At 34.5% G+C, this 24828-nt stretch overlaps 3 long non-coding RNA genes across 3 annotated transcripts; 2 read left to right on the top strand and 1 right to left on the bottom strand.

Moving 5' to 3' along the window:
* Positions 1–5209: 5209 nt before the first annotated feature.
* LOC145730371 (uncharacterized) lies at positions 5210–6936 on the top strand. Its single transcript, XR_014178607.1, has 5 exons — positions 5210–5434; positions 5493–5677; positions 5729–5804; positions 5859–6095; positions 6147–6936. It is a non-coding gene; the product is annotated as an uncharacterized LOC145730371 (long non-coding RNA).
* A 5501-nt stretch (positions 6937–12437) lies between these two features.
* On the bottom strand, positions 12438–18377 carry LOC145732479 (uncharacterized). The gene is made up of 2 exons (XR_014179018.1): positions 18132–18377; positions 12438–12794 (listed from the first exon to the last, which is right to left on the bottom strand). It is a non-coding gene; the product is annotated as an uncharacterized LOC145732479 (long non-coding RNA).
* A 4326-nt stretch (positions 18378–22703) lies between these two features.
* On the top strand, positions 22704–23469 carry LOC145733506 (uncharacterized). Its single transcript, XR_014179221.1, has 3 exons — positions 22704–22828; positions 22879–23019; positions 23213–23469. It is a non-coding gene; the product is annotated as an uncharacterized LOC145733506 (long non-coding RNA).
* Positions 23470–24828: the final 1359 nt, after the last annotated feature.

The raw sequence follows: 24828 nt of genomic DNA on the forward strand, positions 1-24828 counted from the left end.
CACGTACTTGACTAAAATACTGATTAACTAATGCAATCTTATAGTCTGTCTGTGCTCCTGGTTGTCGTAGTTAGGATTCATCCGATATACGTCCGTAAACGGACGTTTTCAGTACATTCTGAACGGTTGGGGTTCTTGACCTTTTACATCAAAAATATTTGACAATTCTAAAAAAACACTTTTATCTAATCAAGGATTAGATAAAGATAGGTATTTGTAAAATTACGATAACTATTCAATCACACTACAGTGCTATTGCTTTCACTGCAGTCCAAAATTCGATCATTCTATGATTTTATTTACAACACATATCTCGAAGTATAAATATAAAATAATAAAAATAAATTTATTTTGACCACCTAGTCTTATTAATTTATCAATAAGATGAAGTTGGCAATAACGCTAAAAACCAACAAATTACCTGCGACCCTTAATCTTATTTCATACACTTTTCTAAAACTTTTAGAGAGTGGTGTGCCCTACATTCAAGGAATCTTGTACAACTTAAATACATTGAGCGGATCGAGTATCAAACAAGTCTTTATAGACTGCTTCCGTTCCTAGTTTCCTGGTAGCTTTGGTTAAGATTCGTCGGATATCCCACCACGAACGAAAAGTTCAGTTTATTTTTGCCCTAAAACACAGTCACAGACATTTTTAATTTTCAGAAATGATAGAGACAGTGCACTCAAATAAACATTTTTTATTAGTTCAGAAATTTCTCTGCGTCATAGACTAGAAAAAACGATTTCAGCTACAGTAAAGAGTTTACTAAATTGAAATCAGGTTAGGGAACATGTTAATCCGAATAATACTTCATTACCCTAGCCTAGGCGTACTTTATAAAAATTGTTCCAAGACCACCATTTTCACAAGTTAACATTAAGGAATAATTTGTGGAAACACACGTATAATTACCAACTTCAGAAATACTTGTTGTTTTTTAAAGGATTTTTTTAGGTCATAGGATAGGAAACTTAATAAGGATTCCAGAAATGTGCTTAAAACTCTCATTAACTCACTGCAAGTGGGTTTTAGAGGCGGTTTTGTCACAAGCTGTCTTAAGACCGTTTTTCTGGCAGTTCAAACATTTGACTCTCTGACTGAACACATTTTTTAGTTAAAATGTGCTTAAAACTGTCATTAAGTCTAAACGTTGCCAAGTGAGTTGGCAAGCGAGTAAAAAAAATTAAAAGGTGTCATTGACATGATATTTTAGAAATTTCTTGTAAAACATTGATTTCTGAAATATTCGATAGTTGTTAACACTCTCAAACATATAGAGTAAATAGTCGAGTAGTCTGTACAACTGAAATCCATTGAGCTGATAAACTATTGAACGAATTCTTACAGACTGTCGGCGTTCCTAGTTTCCTAGTAACTTTGGTTAAGATTGCGTGAACCTGGCAATGCCACCACAGCACGGAACATTCCGGTAATATGTGTGTAAAGTAAAAATGAATGAATGTTTTTTAAAAGAAGCTGTTTCTGCAAACAGCCTAACCCTACTTTGTATCTATAATCCTCTTTTTTTATCTATTTTAACTTGTTTCAGTAAAACAAAGAAGCAACTGCTAAAATTTAAAATTTAGAGGCAAAAGTACTTCTTGAATTGTGAAGTAACAATCAACCAATTTTTCAATCAAATTTCGGTTGAAAGCTGTAAGTAAACTTTTTTAAAGCTTATTTCATGTTTCTAGGACAAGATGGGTTTTTAAGTAATGCTGCGTTAAAAGCAAAACTGGAAACAGTAACCTGAACCCTTACATTGGTGTCGTTGTTTCACCAGTTCTAAGGATATTTCACATCAGGGTAACATAAAATAATCTTATTTCATAACCTATAATACTTAATTATATCGAGTTTGGTTAAAAAAAGGTCAAATTGATAGAATCAGCACTAATTTCGAAATAAGAAAATTCTTCAGTCGCATATTTATGAATCTTGTTGATTACATAACAAGATTTTTGTGCACTCTTTTTGAAATGTGACGTTCGTTGTGGGACGTATTTTGGATGAATCTTAACGAAATCCATCAGGAACGCAGGCAGATTATGAGTTAGTCTTTTAGTTCATCAGTTCAATGTATTTAGGTTGTATAGGAAACAGAATTGCTTTTTCCTATTCCTACAAGGATATTGGTTAATTCTTTAACAGTTTAGAGAAGGGATAAATACGCAATTGCCACCGGCTGAATGTCTTCAAACAGACAATCTTCATCGTGATATATGAATGCCAGAAAACTTTCTTCACACATGTTATTCACCTTTGTTGTACAATATAATATTTTTGTATACGTCTTCTGCATTATTTATATTTTTAGCTTAAATGATTTTGAATAATCAGCCATTATAGATTATCGTACATTTGCAATCAATAATTTGATTTTATTTTCAAACGTCATGACCAGTTTGTGGATTTTATCTGCCATACTTCTTCATATTCTTTCTGTTCTACAGGAAACTGGAGAATTCTGTCAGCATGGAAATATTGCTTTCTCAGCTATATAATTATTTTGCGCAAGTTTGTTAATTTTCTAGCTATAAAGTTTATTGTATATTACATCGCAAAGATAAAAAAAAATATTTCGTCGTAATTTTGTAGTTAGTTAGTTATTCATTGTTATTATCGTCTCAATGGAGAATAAACTACTGAAACAGGAAAACACGCACATCTAGACAGTTTTGTGCCAGTCTACTTAACGTTCTTACCTGATATACCTACATTGTATATATCGAACGAGTTCTTACAGACTGTCTGCGTTCCTAGTTTCCTAGTAACTTTGGTGTTAAGATTGTGGTGAAGCGCACAACTCGTTCGTTAATGGGTAGGTGTAGGTTTTTTTCTTTTATTTTCAAAATGATTTTTAGTAAGCCAAGAACAGTGCTGAACACGTGGACTTATCACTAATTATTAGTAGTAATTACGTTTTGTTTCGAAAACTGTGTAAACTCTTGCAGATTTTAGGCAAATTTTTACAGTTTTGACATTTATCGAGTGGTTATAGAGGATAATTCGAGTGGTTATAGAGGATTGGCCAGGCGGTCACGTGACTCAGTTTGAAAGGACAGTCGGGGAAGAAATCGCCTGTAAAATTCACTTGGAGTAAGAAATTTACTGTTTTAAGCACATTTTTGGAATCCTCATTAAATATAATCTGAAAAAGCACTACAAAATTTGGTACAATCATGGAGAAAAGCAATATCAAACTTTAAACTGCCAGAATCACAGTTTGAAAGGACAGTGAGGAACAAAATCGCCTATAACACCCACTTGGAGTAAGAAAATGACTGTTTTAAGCACATTTTTGAAATCCTCATTAAATTTCCTATTCAATAATCCAAAAAACCACTTGAAAATTTGGTACAGTCAGGGAGAAAAACGGTATCAAACTTTCAACTGCCAGAAATACAGTTTGAAAGGACAGTGAAGAACAAAATGGCCTATAATACCCACTTGGAGTAAGAAAATGACTGTTTTGAGCACATTTTTAAAATCCTCATTAAATTTCCTATTCAATAACCCAAAAAACCACTTCAAAATTTGGTACAGTCAGGGAGAAAAACGGTATCAAACTTTGAACTGCCAGAAACACAGTTTGAAAGGACAGTGAAGAACAAAATCGCCTATAATACCAACTTGGAGTAAGAAAATGACTGTTTTAAGCACATTTTTGAACTCCTCATTAAATTTTCTATTCAATAACCCAAAAAACCACTTTAAAATTTGGTACAGTCAGGGAGAAAAACGGTATCAAACTTTGAACTGCCAGAAACACAGTTTGAAAGGACAGTCGGGGAAGAAATCGCCTGTAAAATTCACTTGGAGTAAGAAAATTACTGTTTTAAGCACATTTTTGGAATCCTCATTAAATATAATCTGAAAAAGCACTAAAAAATTTGGTACAATCATGGAGAAAAGCAATATCAAACTTTAAACTGCCAGAATCACAGTTTGAAAGGACAGTGAGGAACCAAATCGCCTATAACACCCACTTGGAGAAAGAAAATGACTGTTTTAAGCACATTTTTGAAATCCTCATTAAATGTCCTATTCAATAACCAAAAAAAAAAACACTTTAAAATTTGGTACAGTCAAGGAGAAAACAGGGTATCAAACTTTGAACTGCCAGAAACAGAGGTTGAAAGGACAGTGAAAAACAAAATCGCCTATAATACCCACTTGGAATAAGAAAATGACTGTTTTAAGCACATTTTTGAAATCCTCATTAAATTTCCTTTACAATAACCCAAAAAACCACTTTAAAATTTGGTACAATCAGGGAGAAAACCGGTATCAAACTTTGAACTGCCAGAAACACAGTTTGAAAGGACAGTCGAGGAAGAAATTGCCTGTAAAATTCACTTGGAGTAAGAAAATTACTGTTTTAAGCACATTTTTGGAATCCTCATTAAATATAATCTGAAAAAGCACTACAAAGATTGGTACAATCATGGAGAAAAGCAATATCAAACTTTAAACTGCCAGAATCACAGTTTGAAAGGACAGTGAGGAACAAAATCGCCTATAATACACACTTGGAGTAAGAAAATGACTGTTTTAAGCACATTTTTGAAATTCTAATTAAATTTCCTATTCAATAACACAAAAAACCACTTCAAAATTTGGTACAGTCAGGGAGAAAAACGGTATCAAACTTTGAACTGTCAGAAACACAGTTTGAAAGGACAGTCAGTGAAGAAATTGCCTGTAAAATTCACTTGTAGTAAGAAAATGACTGTTTTGAGCACATTTTTGAAATCCCCATTCAATTTCCTATTCAATAACCAAAAAAAACACTACAAAATTTGGTACAATCATGGAGGAAAGCAATATCAAACTTTAAACTGCCAGAATCACAGTTTGAAAGGACAGTCAGGGAGCAAATCGCTTATAATCAATCTACTTGGAGTAAGAAAATAACTGTTTTAAGCACATTTTTGAAATCCTCATTAAATTTCCTACCCAGTAACCTAAAAAACCACTACAAAATTTAATACAGTCACTGACAGATACGTGTAGATGAGGCAATTCGCAGTATATAAATAAAATGTTTTACAACCCACATAAATGGCAATGTTAAGAACGGTAGATTATATACAAAAAAGAGCCACAAAAACGGTATATACACAGTTTTAACGGTAGACCTGGCAACCGTGCCGTTTAAATTAACAATAACAAGTTTGTCAAAACGAAGGAAGGTTAAATGACATTTTTTATATACGTCAGTAGTTGTCAATTTTCATTATAAGCTTTTTTTACTTGAAACTATCAATTTGAGCAGCACCAAGCGCTTTGCTGGCACAACGACTATGTTGGCCCCAAACGCCTCCCTTATACTAGGAGCACAGAACGTGAAGCTAGAGAAAATGTAGATGAAATTTTGTGGAAAATAAACTAACCTAACCCAACAACGAATATGCTTAATTTCAAAGTAAAGTATACTTCAGAATTTTTTGAATGAACGAACGAACCTAAGATGCAAATTACAGTTTTAACAAGAAAAAATTAGAAGTATGCAAAAAAATGTGCTTTTTTTTCTACCAAAGCGCCACAGAGGACATTGTCCTGAAAACGAGGACCTTTCCAAACAAATCAAACCTAACTCTGTCTACCCGAAACGCCTTCCTTCCACCAGGAGCACAGAAACTGCAACGAGTACATTAACCAGCAAATTGTAACGTTACAGATGTCTGTAATTTAGTATTAATCACCATCAAAATTGCAGCTTTAGGGTGCGATGTAGAGATGGCGCAACACATATTAAATCATAGTGAACCTTGTGGATGTTGAGCTCAGAAACTGCAAGGAGTAAATTAATCTGCAAGATGTCTGTAATTTAGCCAATAAAATTACAGGAGCCTGTTGAAGCTTCGGGCCGTGGTGTGGAGATGGCGCAACTAATATTACTATGATTTAAATGTTTGAAACCGAGTGAACCTCTTTGATAATGCTGTTTTCCTGGTAGGGAAAGGCCTGCATGGACCGCCGTACCACGTGCGTTCCCAGAAGTTGAGATCGGGTTTGTTTGTTGCGGTTTCTGATTGAAGGCCCGTAAAATGGTTGTCCGAAGCAAAATTTCCTGTTCTTCAAAAGTAATTAGGTAAATTTTACTTGTTAACAACACTGTCCTTGTCCCTTTTAAGGACAAAGGGCGATCATCAAACCGAAACCAATTTATCAACGGCAAACGTCTTCCATACATATTTCCCGGGGGATGAATAAGATCGGTATTGTTTTATCAAAATGTCGGGGATTGACCGGGACATCAAATATTTATGTCCGGATCGTCCTCGTTTTTCTTTTATCGCAGACTGGGAAAAAATGAGGAAGGATTAGGTCTGATCGGAAGACAAGATTGATGCGGTTTACATGTTTCGAAGCTGCCAATTCGCCAAACTGGACGCTAATTTGTCGATTTCCCGAAACAAGGTCGAAACTTTCCCGGACATCTGGACGTGTACGTGCCAGTTTGACTTTCTTCCCAATTCCGCTGTCCTGTCACTATCAAAGTTTCTGGGAGGTCCTTCGTTGGCGACAAATTAGTTTCTTGGGGCTATGGAACGTGCTTGGAACGCACAACCTTGTACAACAGCAAATTATTGATATTTTCACCAAGCAACTCGATGTATTTTAACAACAAACATTTTTTAAAGTAAGTTTAATAAGGGTCAGATAATTTTATTATTCGTATAAATCACACAATACCTTACATACTTAACCACTTTCATATGACATAAACTAACTGGCTTCTAACATTTTGAACTGCATTTCGAAATTATATATTTTGGTATTCAATTTATTAACAAATTTAATTATAATGTTCGAAACTGTATACATTTCTCGCTAAATACCTAAAAGTTTAGGTAAATATAAAATGTTAAGTTAATGTTTGTTTGGTTTTGTAATGTAGAAATAAATAGCAAATTTGACAAATTTCGTCTAATTTGGTCATTTTTCAAAGTTCTTAGTTACGTTAGAGTTATGTTAAAATTTGAGCACTCTGTAACTCGGTTATTTTTGGTAGTTCAGGGAGGTTGAACCACTCAAATTAACCGTCTTGAGCTCCTCTTTTCACTGGTTTGGAACAAAAAATTATATCTTAAAAATTGCGTACAGTGTGGGCAAAAAAATCAGAATCACTACATTTTTTACGCACCCACTGTATAGTAGCGGTCCTGACGGACTGTGAAACTTCTAGGGATGAGTTTAGCAGTTTTTAACGAACCTTTTTGTTTTCTTTAAAATTTTTCGTAACTTTCACCGTTTTTGAGTTACTTAGCACAAACTGGTTTGATGCAACAAATTTTAAAATCAGTTGAAATTATGGCTTGAAATTTGAACACCCTGTAACTCGGTTATTTTTGAGAGTTCGTGGAGGTTGAACAACTCAAATTAACCGTCTTAAGCTCCTCTTTCCAGTGGTGTAAAGCAAAAAAAATTATCCAAAAAATTGCGTACAGAGTGACCAAAAACAGTCAATCACCATACTTTTCATGCACACCCTGTGTACTGAAAACGGTCCTGCAAACTTACAATGCAAGTCAACATTTTTGTTCTCTTGCAATTTTTTTGTAAATTTCACCGTTTTCGAGTTATTTATGAAAAGCTGGTTGGTGCAACAAATATTTAAATCAGTTGAAATTGTGGTCTGACTGAAGTTTGAATACGGTTTAAAGAACAGTCAGGACCAAAATCGTCTGTAAAACCCACTTGGAGTAAGAAATTTACTGTTTTAAGCACATTTTTGGAATCGTCATTAAATTTCCTATCCTATAACCTAAAAAAACAGTAAAAAAATTGGATATAGCCAAGAAGAAAAGCGGTGTCAAACTTTGAACTGGCAGAAACACAGTTTGAAAGAACAGTCAGGCTCAATTCGCTTCGGTTTTACCCACTTGGAGCAGGGAAATTACAGTTTTAAGCACATTTTTGGAATCCTCATTAAATTTCCTATTCTATAACCTAAAAAACAGTAAAAAAATTGGATACAGCCAGGAAGAAAAGCGGTGTCAAACTTTGAACTGCCAGAAACACAGTTTGAAAGAACAGTCAGGCCCAAGTCGTTTCGGTTTTACCCACTTGGAGCAGGGAAATGACTGTTTAAAGTACATTTTTGGAATCCTCATTAAATTTCCTATCCTACAACCTAAAAAAACAGTAAAAAAATTGGATACAGCCAGGAAGAAAAGCGGTGTCAAACTTTGAACTGCCAGAAACACAGTTTGAAAGAACAGTCAGGCCCAAGTCGTTTCGGTTTTACCCACTTGGAGCAGGGAAATGACTGTTTAAAGTACATTTTTGGAATCCTCATTAAATTTCCTATCCTATAACCTAAAAAACAGTAAAAAAAATTGGGTACAGCCAGGAAGAAAAGCGGTGTCAAACTTTGAACTGCCAGAAACACAGTTTGAAAGAACAGTCAGGCCCAATTCGTTTTGGTTTTACCCACTTGGAGCAGGGAAATTACAGTTTTAAGCACATTTTTGGAATCCTCATTAAATGTCCTATCCTACAACCTAAAAAAACAGTAAAAAAATTGGATACAGCCAGGAAGAAAAGCGGTGTCAAACTTTGAACTGCCAGAAACACAGTTTGAAAGAACAATCAGGCCCAAGTTGCTTCGGTTTTACCCACTTGGAGCAGGGAAAAGACTGTTTTAAGCACATTTTTGGAATCCTCATTAAATTTCCTATCCTATAACCTAAAAAACAGTACAAAAATTGGATACAGCCAAGAAGAAAAGCGGTGTTAAACTTTGAACTGCCAGAAACACAGTTTGAAAGTACAGTCAGGCCCAATTCGCTTCGGTTTTACCCACTTGGAGCAGGGAAATGACTGTTTTAAGCACATTTTTGGAATCCTTATTCAATTTCCTATCCTATAACCTAAAAAACAGTAAAAAAATTTGATACCGTCAAGGAAATAATCGGTGTCAAAATTTGAATTGAACTGCCAGTAACACAGTGTTTGTTTTACCGGTAATTTACCTATCACTAAAGAAAGCACATTTTGCATGATTAGCTACAAAAGTTGACCTAACCAAAAAGTTTGTTTTTATTGTTTTTATAGATATATTTATGGGTTTTAAATGTATTAGGAGGAATTAAATAGCAAGGCTTTGTCAGGGACATTGGATAACCCATTTTGATGTTTTTCTTTTCACTTTCTTCATTATTACTACAAGCTAAATATCTACCGATCTAATTAAGTAATTTTTAATCTAAAACTTCTTTTCAGATACTCTTTAAGTTGCTTTCCACACTCTACAAAGACAATTTCTTAACACAATTTTGGGAATTAATCAGTGACCATCTGTCTAACGCCTTGCGGCACTAAAGTCAAGCCTTTCTACCATATCCTTTAAATAGCCCTTCATAGTAACTAGCTCCTAGAATTAGGGCGTTAAAGCCCATAGACACAAATTGTCCGCTTTCAATAAACCGTAAATTGACTCGGGCGTTGATGAAAAGGGGGGCCCCTTGATGTGTCGTGCAGGGCTTAAGCCCAGCTGGTATTTCATACGGAACAAAAGGGCTGTAACGACTTATACATTCAATTCCTACTACACGTTTATAGAATACATATACGATGGAAAAAGCGCAAGCAAACACCTGACCTAATTTCAGGCTAGGTAAATCGCGGTTACACATGGCGAGGAGCGACATAAACCAGACCTCCAAAGCCAATATGGATTCGGGTTCTAAAGATACTTGCGAGCAAACAAGCCGTATCTTTTTGGTAAGTAATTACTTGAAATGTAGCACTTGACCCATATTATACACCGGAAAGTTTCATCTTCAAGACCTGGTTAATGTTGGGAGAGTTTTAGCGGTCTGGACGTTCCATATTATTTCTTAACATGCAGGAAGTCCAATTCATCTTTTTAGTTCATTTGTACCTAGAGAAAGTAATGAAAAATTACCAGAAATTTATTTTTGGATGAAATGCCAAGAGAATTAAAAAAATCATAAATGCATATCAAAATCCAATTCAGACGATTTGGACTAGATTTGGAAATTATAAAATGTCCAGTAGATGTGTGTCCTCTTGGAGGAACCAAACTCTAAGTAGTCTTTACGACAGCTCCTTGGAGTCAAATTTGAATGTTCTGACGTTAAAGAACACTTTTATTTACGTCACGTGACAGCTCATATGGTCATAACTGTTAAAACCAGTTCACCAGTTACCTGAAACTGTAACGTTATAGTTACGTAGGAATTACACTGGAAGTTGTGTTTAATGCTGCATAGAGCCAAATTTGACAGTTGAGACGTTAAGGAACACTTGAATACGTTGCCAGCGTCACGTGACAGCTGTCATATCTGTCAAAATTCACTCACCAGTGAGGGTAAAGTATAAAATGCCAAATAGATGTTTCATTGGGGCACTGCACTATAACTTGTATTTACAGCTGCATGAAGTTAAATTTCACGTTAAGGAACACTTTTATAGTTTTATGACGTCACGTGACAGCTGTCATAAACATCGAAACCCGTTCATCAATGACCTGAAACTGTAACCTTACAAATAGTTGCTTATTTGAGAAACTACATTGAAAGTTGTGTGTAAAGCTCCATGGAGCCAAATTTGACAGTTGGGGCCTCAAGGAATGCTCTAGTACGTTGCTTGCGTCACGTGACAGCTGTCATATCTGTCAAAACTAACTCACCAGTGAGGTTAAAGTATAAAGTGCCAAATAGATGTGGTTATTTGATTACACTGTAAGTAGACCTGGAATAAGTAGCCGCCTAAACTACCTCAAGTAATAAGTAGTAAATAGCTATAATTTTAAATCTACTTGAAGTATTAAGTAAAGTACTTAAATTGAATCATTTGCAGTACAAGTAATAAATAAACTATACTTAAAGTACTTTCAGACATACACCCTATACTTCAATAGTCTCAGCAGTACTTAACTTCTTATCAATTGAAAAGAAGTACTTTAAAAACATACTTTTTGACAATCATCTGCGTAAAAATAGCTGTTATTTGCAGGAATAAGTAATTTTTTTTCTAGGTCTGTGATGTTAGTTTGTAAGTTAAATATTAATCATTTAAGGGGATTAACAAGCCTTTAATCCACGAGAAAAAATGTACAGGGTGGCCGGTGGATTTCATTTACTTATTTATTTAAAATTACTTTTACTAAACAAGTACTTCTTAAGAGTATGCAAACAATTTTAATACTTAAAAATACTTTTAAATTTACTTAAGTAGAATAAAAACTTTCCAATACAAATTTTGAAGTAATAAGTATTACTTATTTTAATAGACATTGTTTAATTAATAAAGTACTTCAATTAAAAAATACTAATTACTTATGAACAAGTATTCAATTTTTAAAAGTATTTGAGTACACTACTTAAAGTACCAAAAACTACTTATTACTTTACTTCAAGCAGATTGTGGTATACTAAGTAATCCAGCTCTGACTGTAAGTTGTATTTACAGCTGCATGAAACCAAATTTGTTAGTTATGACATTAATGTCTGTTTTCCCGACATTTTTAAGTCGATTTTAAGTATAACTTAAGCTAAGTTGGCGTTTGAATGTGACAGACCAGGTGCAAAATATCACAGTCTAAACTAAACTTATCTAAGCTGAGCGTGAGTGTCACTAAGTGTCATATCTGTCAAAATTCACGTCTTAAACTGTCAAATTTAACTCCACAGAGTTACGAATAACAATATGCGGCGTGATTCCCCAAATAGACGCGACTTTTTGACATTTTACAGTTTCACGGCATTGTCCAATTTTGACAGCTGTCAGGTGACTATGAGGCTGTCATTAATCGTCATAACTAGTTCAGTTCATCAAAGTAGCCCACGTTTTTCCAGCCACACGTATAAAATGTTTTTTGAGCTTTTCGACGTTTTCAAAATGACTGAATCGCGAGTTTTGGCATTGGCAATGTTGATTTATGTAATTTTCAAGCTTTTTCACGTGGAAAAACTACTTTAGAGTCTGAAAAATTGATTTTTTTTTGTTTTATGAAGGTTTGGCGTGAGTTTAAAATTCCGAGTCCAAAATTCCATACAGAACAAAAACAGCCAAATCTGATGAATCAGACGAGAGTTTTTGGTCAAACAGTTCTTTTTGTTGAAAAAATTACCTGGTCATATTAAGTTAATACCTGGTTATATTAAGGTCCTATTAGGGCTGTCTACTCTTTTATATTTAAATTTGGATCTTATTTAGCCTGTCAAGTAATTGATCATAGGATATTCTTGGCCAGCAAGTGGTTTTAAAAAAGTAACTTTTTAAATAAATCAAAGGTAATTTAGATCTAAGAAAATGTAGTAGAAGTGACCTAAGCAATACAGCAAGAGCACACAATATTTCTTCTTCATTCAACGTTAAGAGTCAACGAAAAGAAAAAAACATTATGACATGAGGAAAAAGGGTCTATCTAAGAAAAACAACGCAAAAGCAAAGAAAGCAAAAAAACTCTATTTAAATATTAAATAATTTTTATTAAAAACAGTTAAAAAAAATCATAAATGCAGATAAAAGAATTAATCAGCTTAATTAATTTGCAGCCTAGAAATATTTTATTAGTAAAAATGCTACATCTTCTTTTAGACATTAAGTATCTGAAGAAGTTTGCAAATTTCTTAGGGTTTCTCTCATATTTCTTAGATAGTTACTGGGAACAGTTAATGCATTTAGTACGTCCCTGGTTTTCTTCCACTACTTCCAGCTATTCCATACTTATTTAGTAACTTTTCTAGTCTCATCATGTCCCAAACGCCATCTGGCTTCACTTTCGTACATCAGGATAGCTTAACATCCTGAAAAAGAAGGGGAAACATAAAAAGCCGTTGACCTCCCTGGCACTCTAGAAAAAGGGGACAATATTGGGGGGTTTACAGCTTCCCCCCTTTTACTCAAAATATTACTTTCGCGACTACCCTTAATCGTCAGGTCAGGAGCAACGTTACGGTCAGCGGGTAGTAAAACCAGCACCTGCATCAATCGGATCGGAGGAACTTTACTGCCCGGTCAGTTTCAAAGATTTTTCGCGGAACGTAAAACCAGCAGCAAAAGGTCGGAGATGCTCTCCTTAACGTTTTTGATCCGGATTTTTATTGTACCTCTAGTCGGCTTCGAAACGTGTTTGATGTTTATTTACTTTTTACTATTTTGGGTTTACAAGCTGTAAAATTGTTTATCTATGTCAGCAAAATGATGTTTGCACCCACACATTGGTTGGTTTCTGATAAATCCCTAAAAGATCCTAAAATCTTTTATAAAAAAAAATTGTAGAGGGAAAAATGCTTTACCGTTGTCGCTGATTACCCTTCCTCAATATTAGCTTTGCGGCAGGGCGTCGCGACGCTTCAGGTGGCCCCAGTGCCGGCTTCGTGGATTTAATAAGAAATTAATTGGCACGATAAAGGGTTCATTTTGCGGTGTGATTAGAGTCCCTAATTAATGCGGCTCTTCTGCTTTGTTATTGCCCAGTGGCGTTCCCATTCCCAGACATTCATTTTAGACAGTAGTATTTCGGAACAATGGGGTTTAGACAGGGTCAAACGAAAAGAGAAAGGCAAGAGGAGATTGAATAAGAAATGTTTGAAAAATCAACTGTAACTGAAATTGGCTGCACAGTAAAGTTAAAATGACACCTGGCAGTCCTGTCAACAACCAAAAAGGAAAATGGCTCTTATCTCCTCCATCCATTAAAAAGGAAACTAAACTGCAATAACTATCGGGGCATCTCGGATACAAGCACAACGAGTAGACTATATGGCCGAATTTTTCTTGATCTTATTAAAGAAGATGATAAGGAAAAAGAAGAGGAAGAGCAGTGCGGTTTCAGAGCAGGATCATGTGCAGACAACGTGTTTACTCTAAAACAAGACAAAGAAAAGGGAAGTGCTAGAAACTTTCAAACACATCTTATATTTGTTGATCTGCAAAAAGCATCCGACACAGTTCCAGTGCTGAAACTGTGGAAGGTTCTTGAACAATGTACCATTAATCACAACTACATAACAGCTCTTAAAGAACTATGTGAGTCAAAATCGAGAATAAGATAGATTTCATGGTGAATAAAGGACTACATCATGGATGCTGTGTCTCTCCTACACTTTTGAAAACAAGAAAGGTACATGATATGGGAAGAGAAGTGGATAACAGATGCTTGTTCAGCAAATGACAAAGACGATATGCAACGCATGATACGCAAACTAATAAATTTGGAAAAAATAAAATTAAAATTAAAATTCCTACACACAAAATATTTGTGTGTAGGAACTGATAACGGAAATTTGGAACTGGACAATGACCAAGAAATTCTTCAAAAGCAAGAGTATGAATAAAAATGAAATTTTTGGTCAAAAGTTCACTTTTGGCAAATTTTTATTTTGCTCCATGAACCTTAAATTAGATGAAACATCCACTTTGAACGTTTCAAAAATGGAAAAAATGGCATTTTTTGTCAAAATTTTCAATTTTTTATTTTGCTCCAAAAGGGTTCCAATGCACACAAACGGCATATTTATACCAGAGAACCTTAAATTAGGTAAAAAAAGCACTTTAAAATTGTTAATTTTTCAAAAAATTTAAATAATGGGGGGTATTAGGGGTGTATTTTAACTACTTTTTAGGACACTGTTTCTCGGTAACATGAAGAGATAGAGAGGCGAGTTTTGGTTCATTTTGTAGTAATTTTTATCCTTTTTGTAATGGCGATTTAGCGAAATTGTTTGGAGTTCAACTAAAAAAGTTAGAACCTTTCAAAAATTGAAAAAATTACATTTTTGGTCAAATTTACTTACATATAATTAAATGGTTGAAAATTTAGTAAATAACAAAATTCTTTATAAAATACAAAAAAAAATAAACAAATATTATTATTATATTGGAATATAATTTTAAAAAAACCTATGATTTTTTAAAAGTTTAAAAATAATGTATATTAGATATGGAATGTGTTGTAATGTTCAGTTTTTCAATCGACCGCCTAAATTTACTTACAAGGTTGAATGGACTGAAATTTATGTGTTAAGAAATAATGATGAGCAACTATATGCAGTCAATATCTGAATATATTATCAAAATACGGTCAGAAAATAGCTATGAATTATACATGAGTATCCGAATTAATGTTACTTTACATAAAGTAAGTTCCACGTTATCATCCTACAAAAATTTATTGGAAAATCGACTTGCAAACAACATGGTGGGCCAACGAAAAAGTCGCTCCCTTAATTATGATGCTCTTGAAAGATTTTTTAGAAAACGCTAAGTATGAGTGTAAAAGGAATTGAAAAGCGAATAGTCTAAGTCATTCGGATGTCCCAAATCTTATAGAGCAAAGAAGCGGAAATTTAACATTTACGAGACGATGATTTAAAGCACAGGAAGCAGGAATAGAAGATCTATCTATCTATCTAATCAGCCCTAAACGTTTATCTTTAGATATAGGCCTCCTCTTCATTCTTCCATGCCTCTCTATTATTTACTACCATAATACAGGATATCGAAAAAAAAAAACAACTAGCATGGTACGGACATGACTAGAAAGAATTGGCGACCAAAATGAAAAGGAAATATAGCAGTTTCTGTAAATTTTATATGAATCATGCTTCCTTGATACTTTTCTAAATTATATATAATGGATTTTGGTCCGCCCTGTAGAAAAACAACACTGACCGAACATAAAAATGGCGTGTCTTCGGTCTAATCAACCAAAACCAAAAAGAAACGCCTCAGGACTTGAGTCTAGGTATTCACCACCCCTTCGATGTTAGTCAACAATTTGGCGATCCCGAATATTTTTCCAGCCAGCATCCTAGACAAAACATAATTAAGAAGGTGTGTCTAGGACCTGGGGGAGTAATTAACCTTCACCGTCGGAACGCGACAAACTTTCAAAGTTATATGACTCAACGACTGGTCAGGGTTTGCACAGTAAACAACCCTGACTGAGCAGAGGAATTAATTAAGGGCTAAACAGTCTAAACCGCCCTTATCCCTTCATTATCGCTGGCCACAATGGACAATGATCAGAACTGGGCCCTCATATAACCTTAACGACCCTGGGTATAATAGATATGGTCCGATACAAAATTGACTGCGAAAATTGGATGAATTGCCCATAAAGGAACAGGGCGTGTTTATAATCAGGCTGTAGGTTCAAACTTGACAGAATTTGATTAACGGTGAGATTTATTCTCTTGTAATTAATTTACAGACTAGAATATTTGCAGGAGATAGTCATGAATCAAAAATTCACAAATTATGTATTTAAAAGTGTTCTGTATTTCAGATTTTTCAGCGTTTCCTTGAAATGGTCTTTAAGTAAAAGCTAAATCCAAAATGTAGTGAATCAATTGTAATTATATACATAGATTTGAGATAGGGATTGGATTAGTGTTATTTGTGATTTATGCCGATGACACCTACTTCAATAACCTGAATTTTACGATTCTGTTGATTAACGATAATTTTTCTGAATTCTGTTCCTGATTAGGTCTGTTTATAAGCCACAAATAAGCATTTTTCTGGCGATATTTATGATTTTACCTGGCTAAAACCAATTTTTTATGCTTTTTATGACTATATTATTTCAAGAATATTTGAGAGTCTTTCAAATATCTTGTATTGGATTTTTTGTTTTTTTTTTTTATTTCATTTGGTTCTCCTTCATAATATGACAAGCTAAGGCTGGTACCTTTACAAGTCCCATACACTGCCCTTATAAATTCTACACCTCACAACGGATTTGGTAAATCGCTAGAACATGTGGAATTTTGGAGGTCTTCTACCGTTCTCCTGATTTTGTCTGTATATAATCTACCGTTTCTAATAACATTGCCATTTTTGTGAAACATTTTCATATATTGCGAATTGCCAAATCCAGATTTTTAATTTGTAGCGTTTTTTACGTTATTAGATAATAAATTTAATGAGGAATCTAAAAATGTGCTTAAAATAGTCTGTATTTACTTTACTTAGTATTAACTGTGTTTCTGGGAGTTCAAACTTTGACACTGCTTTTCTCCCTAATTGTACCAAATTTTGTAGTTTTTTTCAGTTTATTTGATAGGAAATTTAATGAGGATTCTTAAAATGTGCCTTAAATACTCATATTTTTACTCCAAGTGGGTTTTACCAGAGATTTTGTCATTGACTGTCCTTTCAAACTGTGTTTCCAGTAATTCAAACTTTAACACAGCTTTTCTCCCTAACTGTACTAAATTTTGTAGTGTTTTTTAGGTTTTTGAATAGGAAATTTAATGAGGATTCTCAAAACTGTCATTTTCTTTCTCTAAGTATGTCACGTGACTGCTTAGCTAAATTATCCTATAAAACAACGTGATAAGTCAAAACTCTGGAAATTGACCTAGAATCTGCAAGAATTATAGTGTAACACACATTTCGAAACGAAACGTGTTTCTGAAGTTTATAACAGTTATTTTGACAATTGTCACATGACCGTCTAGCTAAATAGTGTTCTAGAACGTGACAACTGTCACTAACGTCAAATCTGTCAAACTGTAAAACACTGCAAAAAATCAGTGTTTAGAAAAGTTTTCTTGTAGTATTTGATATAAAACGTGATTCTGAGATTTATGACAGTTATTTTGACAGTACACGTGACTGGGCAGCTAAATTATTCTCTAAAATCACATGATATCTGTCACTAAGTGCCATAAGTCTCTTCAATTGATTATTAGTTACACTTTGCGTTGTTTGTCGTTAGTTTTTGGTTTAGATCTGTATCAGTCTCCCATCTCTCTGTGTCGGTTTGGTCACTACACAGGGTGCTCCATATTTATTGCTCTTTTATTATTTTTTCTTTTTCCATAAATGCATTAAAAATTAGAAGTTTTACAGATTAATCTTCCATTTTAATGTGCTAAAAATATCAACATATACTTCAACTTATTTAAATCGTTTCATCCTGTCCATTATTATATTAGGACTTTTAATCTTGTTGTACTTCTGCTTTATTTTACTTACGTCTAGTCTGGTTTACAAATTATTTAAGGAGATAAACTAATTTGGTACAGCTAGAAGGGTTAAGATAATCTAATTTTGTTTAGGGTTAGGAAAAGTTTTTGTTAGAAGCTTCAGGGGGGCTTACTATGGTCATAATGCGTAAAGAGCTGACTAACCTGCATGCGGACGACACAATCTGTGGGAGCACTACGTTATTGGGTTTAATATAGCACAATTATTTAAACTGTTAGGATATGGCCGGCATATTAACACTGCTTCTGCTAGATCTGTTCCTAATTTATTATGTTGTGTAAGAGATTCAAAACGAAATTCCACCACGGCAAAACTCCAAACTGCATTAAAAGGCTACGTGCCAAAAAAAAAAAGAAAACCAAACAGTGCACGCATAGTAGAAAGCTTAATAAGCAAACAACCGAACATACGAGCACCAACAACGACCCATTAATTATCCCAAAGCAATTGCGTCAAATTAATCAATCCAGAGCTTTGATGTTGTTAACACACTCTGCGAATTTCTGGCCGATGTTAACGTCGACAGCCGCCGTTATTTGCTCTTTCTGAAGACTGTTTCCTTAATTATCATCATCATTCTAATCACTTTGACTGAAACAACAAAAAAAAACAACGACATATGGTTGACTGGACCTAGAAACAAATATTAGATTAATTTTATAAAGGCGTGGCCGAAAAGGGTACCAAAATTAATTCCATCATACCACCCCTGGAGGTGGGACAGTCTAGGCTAGTTTACCCTCATCATACACCTGGTGGAAATTTGAAACTTGTCTACTAAGCCTTAAGGGCTGAGAAAAGTCCATCTGGGAGTTAAGTTACCTGCAGCTAAAGGTTTAAAATGCATAAAATGAGATGTAAGCCACACGGGCTTGATCAAGAAAACGCCAGGAAATAATAATATTTACCTTGTCAACAAGTCGTTATTTGGGTATCAGTCAATTCTCTTTCATCTTTTACTAAAGAAGACACTACGCATTCACAGTAAACTAAGAGGAATTTACTGACAACTTTATGGAAATTCCGCAAAGATAACCTGGCAAACTTGGGTACAACTGATGCAGTTAGATGGCAAGACACGCCCTCCTAACAACCACAATTACGCTAACGATACCCCTTTATTTACCTACCGGATTGTTAACCTGCTAGTTTCAAGTGTGCGCTTATGAAATTGATTTTTTAACTGCCTTTCTTGTCAATCATAGCCGCGGTAAGTACAGAGCCCTGAAACGCAGCAGTTACAACGTTCGTGTTACGGTTTCTGAGATATTTAAGAACGTAAAGCCCCGTTAAGTCTTACAGTACCGCAATGTATCAAAGTTTTTGGAATATTCAGTAGTTAGGGTGCAATAAGATTTTTGTATGTTGGAATCTATGAAAAAATTGATACAAATACTCGTATTACCTCGTGTTTCTGTAAGAAAAGTTGTAAAACAGAGTCTACCAAGTTTTTGTAACCAGCTACTAGGGACAAGCATAAAACTAGTTGTTCACCTGACAGTTCATTAAAAAATATCATTGTCCGTTATTTTGAATGAATTTATGGACATCTACTTGTTTATGGAAGATTTAGTAGAAATATCACCATCTGAAATCACATGGTATACTCTTAAATAAAAATATCAGATAGTATGAGGGCTAGAGCAAATGGAACTGGGCAGGACATGTGCCTCGCATGCAAGATAGCAGGTGGACAAAACGAGTACTTAAATGGAGACCCAGATCCGATAAAAGAAATAGAGGAAGACCACCAACTCGCTGGACAGACGACATTACAAAAATTACAAAAAACTGGATTCATAGCGCGCAAGACAGAAAAGAATGGACTCAACTAGGGGAGGCCTATGTCCAGCAGTGGACGCAGAGGGCTGATTGATGATGATGATGGTGATGATGAGTGCTAGAAATAAGCAAAACATTGGTTACAATGCACTATTGTTAACATTTATCTTCCTACAAGAGTATTATGATTAAGGATAGCGAATACGACACAGGTACCAAATTAAGTTGGGAAAGAGAATAGGGAAATATCCAAGATATGTCTTGCTTAGCAAATAAGGATTCGTGTAGTAGCTTAATTATTTAGAAAATATACTCTTGAAAGGAAGTCAAGCAACAAAGTATGGTAGATCAGTGAAACATCAAAAGAGGGAACAGGAGAATGAGTCTTTGGGCCTACAACCAAATACTCCGAGTCAATGGGAATCCTAGCGTCTTTTAGATGGAAGTTCACGCAATGAACACAACCACAGTCAGGTCTAAATTGGCATAAAAATGCCTAGACAAAGTCAATGACGTTAAGTTTCTAAGGGAACTTTCAGTTCCTAGGAAAAACAAGCAGATTTTGTGGGGATGAGGAGGAAACTTCTGAACACATGTGAGTGTGACATAGTTTCAAACATGAGGACTAACCTGTTTAGTAGCAGTATTATTACATAGGGATATTCCTTCTCTAAAGCCAACTCAGCTGATAAAGCCGTATCAATATCTTGAAGAACATTGTCACTCTTAAATTTACAATCTGCATGGTATGATTTGATAAGGAACAGAAGCTTGATATATTATCATTTCTCAAACAAGAACTTAAATAAAATTTGAATATAGAAGGAGAAGAGAGACATAATGCCTAGTATTCAGCAGTACAAAATGTTAAATTTTACTTTGGTGGTAGTTTAAGGTTTATTGAAACTCTTAAATGGAATTAGAAACAACTTTCAAGTTCTGATACGTTGAACTCGTCGTATAAGAATATTTATTGTAATGTAGATGAAGTCTTTGATTTAACAAACATTCTGGATATTATGCAGTTGATTTGGCAAAGAAAACTGACACACTGCACTAACATAATTAAAATCATTAAAGATACTGAAAACAGGAAGATGGGAACAGTTTTTTGTGACCTTACTAAGGCATTTGACCTTACTAAGGCATTTTTTGGATTTTTGCGGATGGTACGACAATTCTAGCAAAAGATGAACATATCGACATTTTGATTCATAAAGCTACGTTAATTGAGAAATCAGCCAAAGAGTGGTTTAGAGAAAATGATCTGAGTTTAAATGAAAACAGAACTAGAACTGGTCACGAGTTTACTCGAACAGAAACTTATCTTTGTGGCAAGTAAACTGACCAAAACAGTTCAACCTTACTAAATCCTCTCTCCCTCTGGAATTCTAGATAGGCTCTTTTGTTTGCAAAGAAAAATATTGCGTATAATTGTAAAGAAAGTTGTATTTTCTTTATGTGGGAAAAAATGTTCTGCAACATAGTTTTATATACATTGGGGAAATGTCTTTTACGTGGCATTTAGTTCTGGTTTTTACCATAAGATGATGAATCTAAGAAGTCTATCATATGACAATGTTGATACTTATGTAAACAGTTATATTCTAATTGTAAATTTCCAATTTCCAGTCTTTTTCGATATATTCATAGGTTACGTATTCCAGTTGTTTAAAAAAGTCTGTTGTTATTTTAAGTGCTGTTCACAAAACTGCAACAACTTTGCTGCGTAATCAACATGAATAATAAACAACTTGCTAACAAAATTTCTGAAGTGGCCGAAGCGGAAAACATATAAATCTGAGCCAGTCAAATCGAAAAAAAGCTGGTGATTAACCGCAAAATTCCATTAAACCAAGGCAATAAAACTGGAGAAAATTCAGGAACAGCTCAGGAACCGGCGAGTAGAAAAAGATGTCGCCCTTTCACGGTCTGTGTAGCCCTTCGGCATCCAAGATCCACGTTCTCCGTTAATTTATACTAATTTTATGAGGCCCGGTAATGGCCCGTAAAGCTACGACACGACCGGAGTGACATTTTGGAATTTACTGGCCGGAATCCGGCCTGCCGACGAAACAAAGTGGAATTTCCTTTGCGCCAGGAAAAAAAAGCCACAGCAAGAAAACTTTGTTATATCAACCCGCCCCGGATATTATCCATATTTTAGGCGATACTTTCCCCGAAAGTTTTTCGCTTGTAAAGTCGCTAGGGCGACAAGTCAAAGTTCAACAAAATGCCTTTAAGATAAAAGTTTTCCTGACTTGGGAAAACCATTACGCCAGACCACCCCCCTTGCATGAGCATAATGCACCCTCTTATATGACGAAAACAAATCTTCTTAGCCACACTATTGGATATTGCTTTTAAATATTTCAGGTGCACTTGTCAATTCTCCCTTATATTAGGGGGGTGGTTGTATTATGTTGAATGGCTCCCCAAGGGCGGGGGATGGACCCTGAGTAGTGTCATTTGTCATGAATTATGCAGCACAGATTGATAAGTTGCATGTTTGCGGTCTTCTAAAAATCAGTGTTATTTTTAGGGGAAGACATCAATAACGATATAGGAGACTGTTCTTTTTAGTTAATGTGTCCAGATGGTGTTGAGTGCCTGAAACATATGAGCTTAAATACAATAAATATTTTACATTAGGAACGTAAATTATGTGTGATAATATGTTTTGACCGATTGATTTGATTTGAACAACAAAGATACTCTGAATAGTCAAGAGCAAAAATTCTGGCTCAATGCTACCTGTGAAATGTGTTCCTCTTGTTGAATGGTGGCATGGATATGAAAATGGTTTTAGAACATTGAAACATAGAAAGTAAAAGTTTCTTTATTAATATCTCACTAAAAGCAGAATGTCAGTACTTGAAAATGTAGAAGACAGCAACAATAAAGGTTACCTCTGTTTAAATTTAAGGTTACCAGTCATTTTCAGCCGTGACATTCATTCGTTAGCTACTAGACGTTTTGAAGAAACCAAGGGTAAAAATGAACAAAAGCTTAAACCATACCAGACTTTCTATAAATCTTTGAAGTCGGGGTTTCTACAGTAAGTTTGTCTGATCTTTTAAACTTATAACATTGAAACGCCCTATGGAGGTTCTTAAATTCACAGACCAGAAATGCTCGACCAGCAGTTTGAAGAATGAAGTAGTAGCCCATAATCACTAATAACACACAGACGTTTCCACAGCACATTTATTTGTTCTCTATATCTAATTTTAGAGAAAATTAATACAAGTACGTATCACCATTATCAATAATTAGCGAGCTTTCAAAGAGTTCCTCTATCTGGTCAAATCTGCCAAAAGATATAGCGTTTCAGTTCCGTTGCATAAAAATAAACTTTTCCAGATAATGTTCATATTTCCTATTGCAAATTTTAAAACTTTTAAGAATAGCTCCTTTTCCAGTAAAGAGCGTTATTTTTCAGCGTTCACTTTGTTCTTCAAATACCACCAGAAGAAAAAATCACACATATCCAGTTCTGACAATCGTGGAGTCCAAGGGACATTGCCAAGAAAACCTGGATTGGAAAAGAATGCTCGTAGCAGGTTTCTTGTTCTTTTGACAGTGTGAACAGTCAATATCATATCCCAAATTATCCTTACTCTTGGAATTTATAAGGCTTTTGAAAAGTGTAACGTTGAGACTCTGTACAACGGAAATAAAAGCTTTTGTTACCAAAAATTTACGATTCAAAGCGTTTTTTATGGTAACTAAGAAAAGACAATTTTTGATGGTTGTAAGTAAGCAATTAAAATACATGAAATTTGTGCTGAGAAGCAGAAGAAGAAGATGTACTAGACTGATGTTTATATTCCACCATTTACTTGTTACTAGTGTTTATGTAGTTCAAAGATCCTTTGCAATAAGCAAGTCGTCAAGCCTGTAACAATCGCCAAAGAAGAAGATTCTGATGAGGCATCAATTTAGAAGATGAAGATCCATGTCGCCAAGTCGTTTTTGGAAAATTTCTAATTTGCAGAAACGGTTCAGCAAAATAAAACTTATTGACCGTCACTAACGGTTTGCTAATTGAAACTCTTAAATAGGAGCATATTCCAATTTTAGTTTTGCACAATCTCTTTTAAATAATAATAAACATGCTTTACCTATGCTACTTAGGTGGTAATAAGGACCAGAGTATCTGAAGAAGTATTCAATCCTTTAGAGCAACATTATCAATAAAACACTTTAATGGCGAAGATCTGAGCAAATCAAACTGTTTCTACTACTCTAACAAAACTAGACTCTAAACAGTAGTACTTTAGTAGAACTAATCTACAGAAAGTCTTAACCTAAAAAAAAATTAATTAAAAAACCTAACCTTTGATTTTAGACTAGAGTGTCTCTCTGCACTAAGATCATCATTAGGATGGGATATCCAAATATGTGGCAAAAAGGTAGCGTAGCTTTCTCTCAAGATCTAATTTCCATTTAATCTGTACAGCAGCTTAAATACTAAGAATCATGAAGAACTACACCGTAAATAGTATGGTTTCTGTTAATAATATGATTCAAACGTTACAGTCGCACTAAAAAATAAAACTTTGTCATTAATGATGAAGATGGTATTAATGATGGTGATTATTATTAGGAATTAAGCTCAATTCGTCTTGCACTCATATTTGAAATATTTACCTTTACACTTTTGGAGAGCAAACCAGAAGCTTTGCACAATCTATGAAACCAAATGGCCACAAGCATATTACTCTAACTACTATGTTGTGAAAAGAAAGCTGTAATAGCAACTTTTGCTTGTTGGAAACGTATTTGTTGGAATGGGATTCACATTTATAAATTCCTCGTGATTTACAGTATGAGTTCAAGCTTAATTGAGCTTTTGTGAGAAGATATAGAAAATGAACTACTTGCATTTATAGTAGCATTTGCAGTGGCAAAGATAATCTGTAATGATGATGATGATGATGATGAAAACTTCTAATACCCATTCCACGAAAGCACACATTGTTTTGTTAGAACAGTGCTTGTAATAAGTAAAGATACAATTTTCTTTTGTCATTAATTAGGTTACAGTTTTCCAAT

The sequence above is a fragment of the Ips typographus genome, linkage group LG1, assembly GCF_016097725.1.
Source record: "Ips typographus isolate SLU linkage group LG1, UJ_Ityp_2.0, whole genome shotgun sequence".
NCBI classification, from domain to species: domain Eukaryota; kingdom Metazoa; phylum Arthropoda; class Insecta; order Coleoptera; family Curculionidae; genus Ips; species Ips typographus.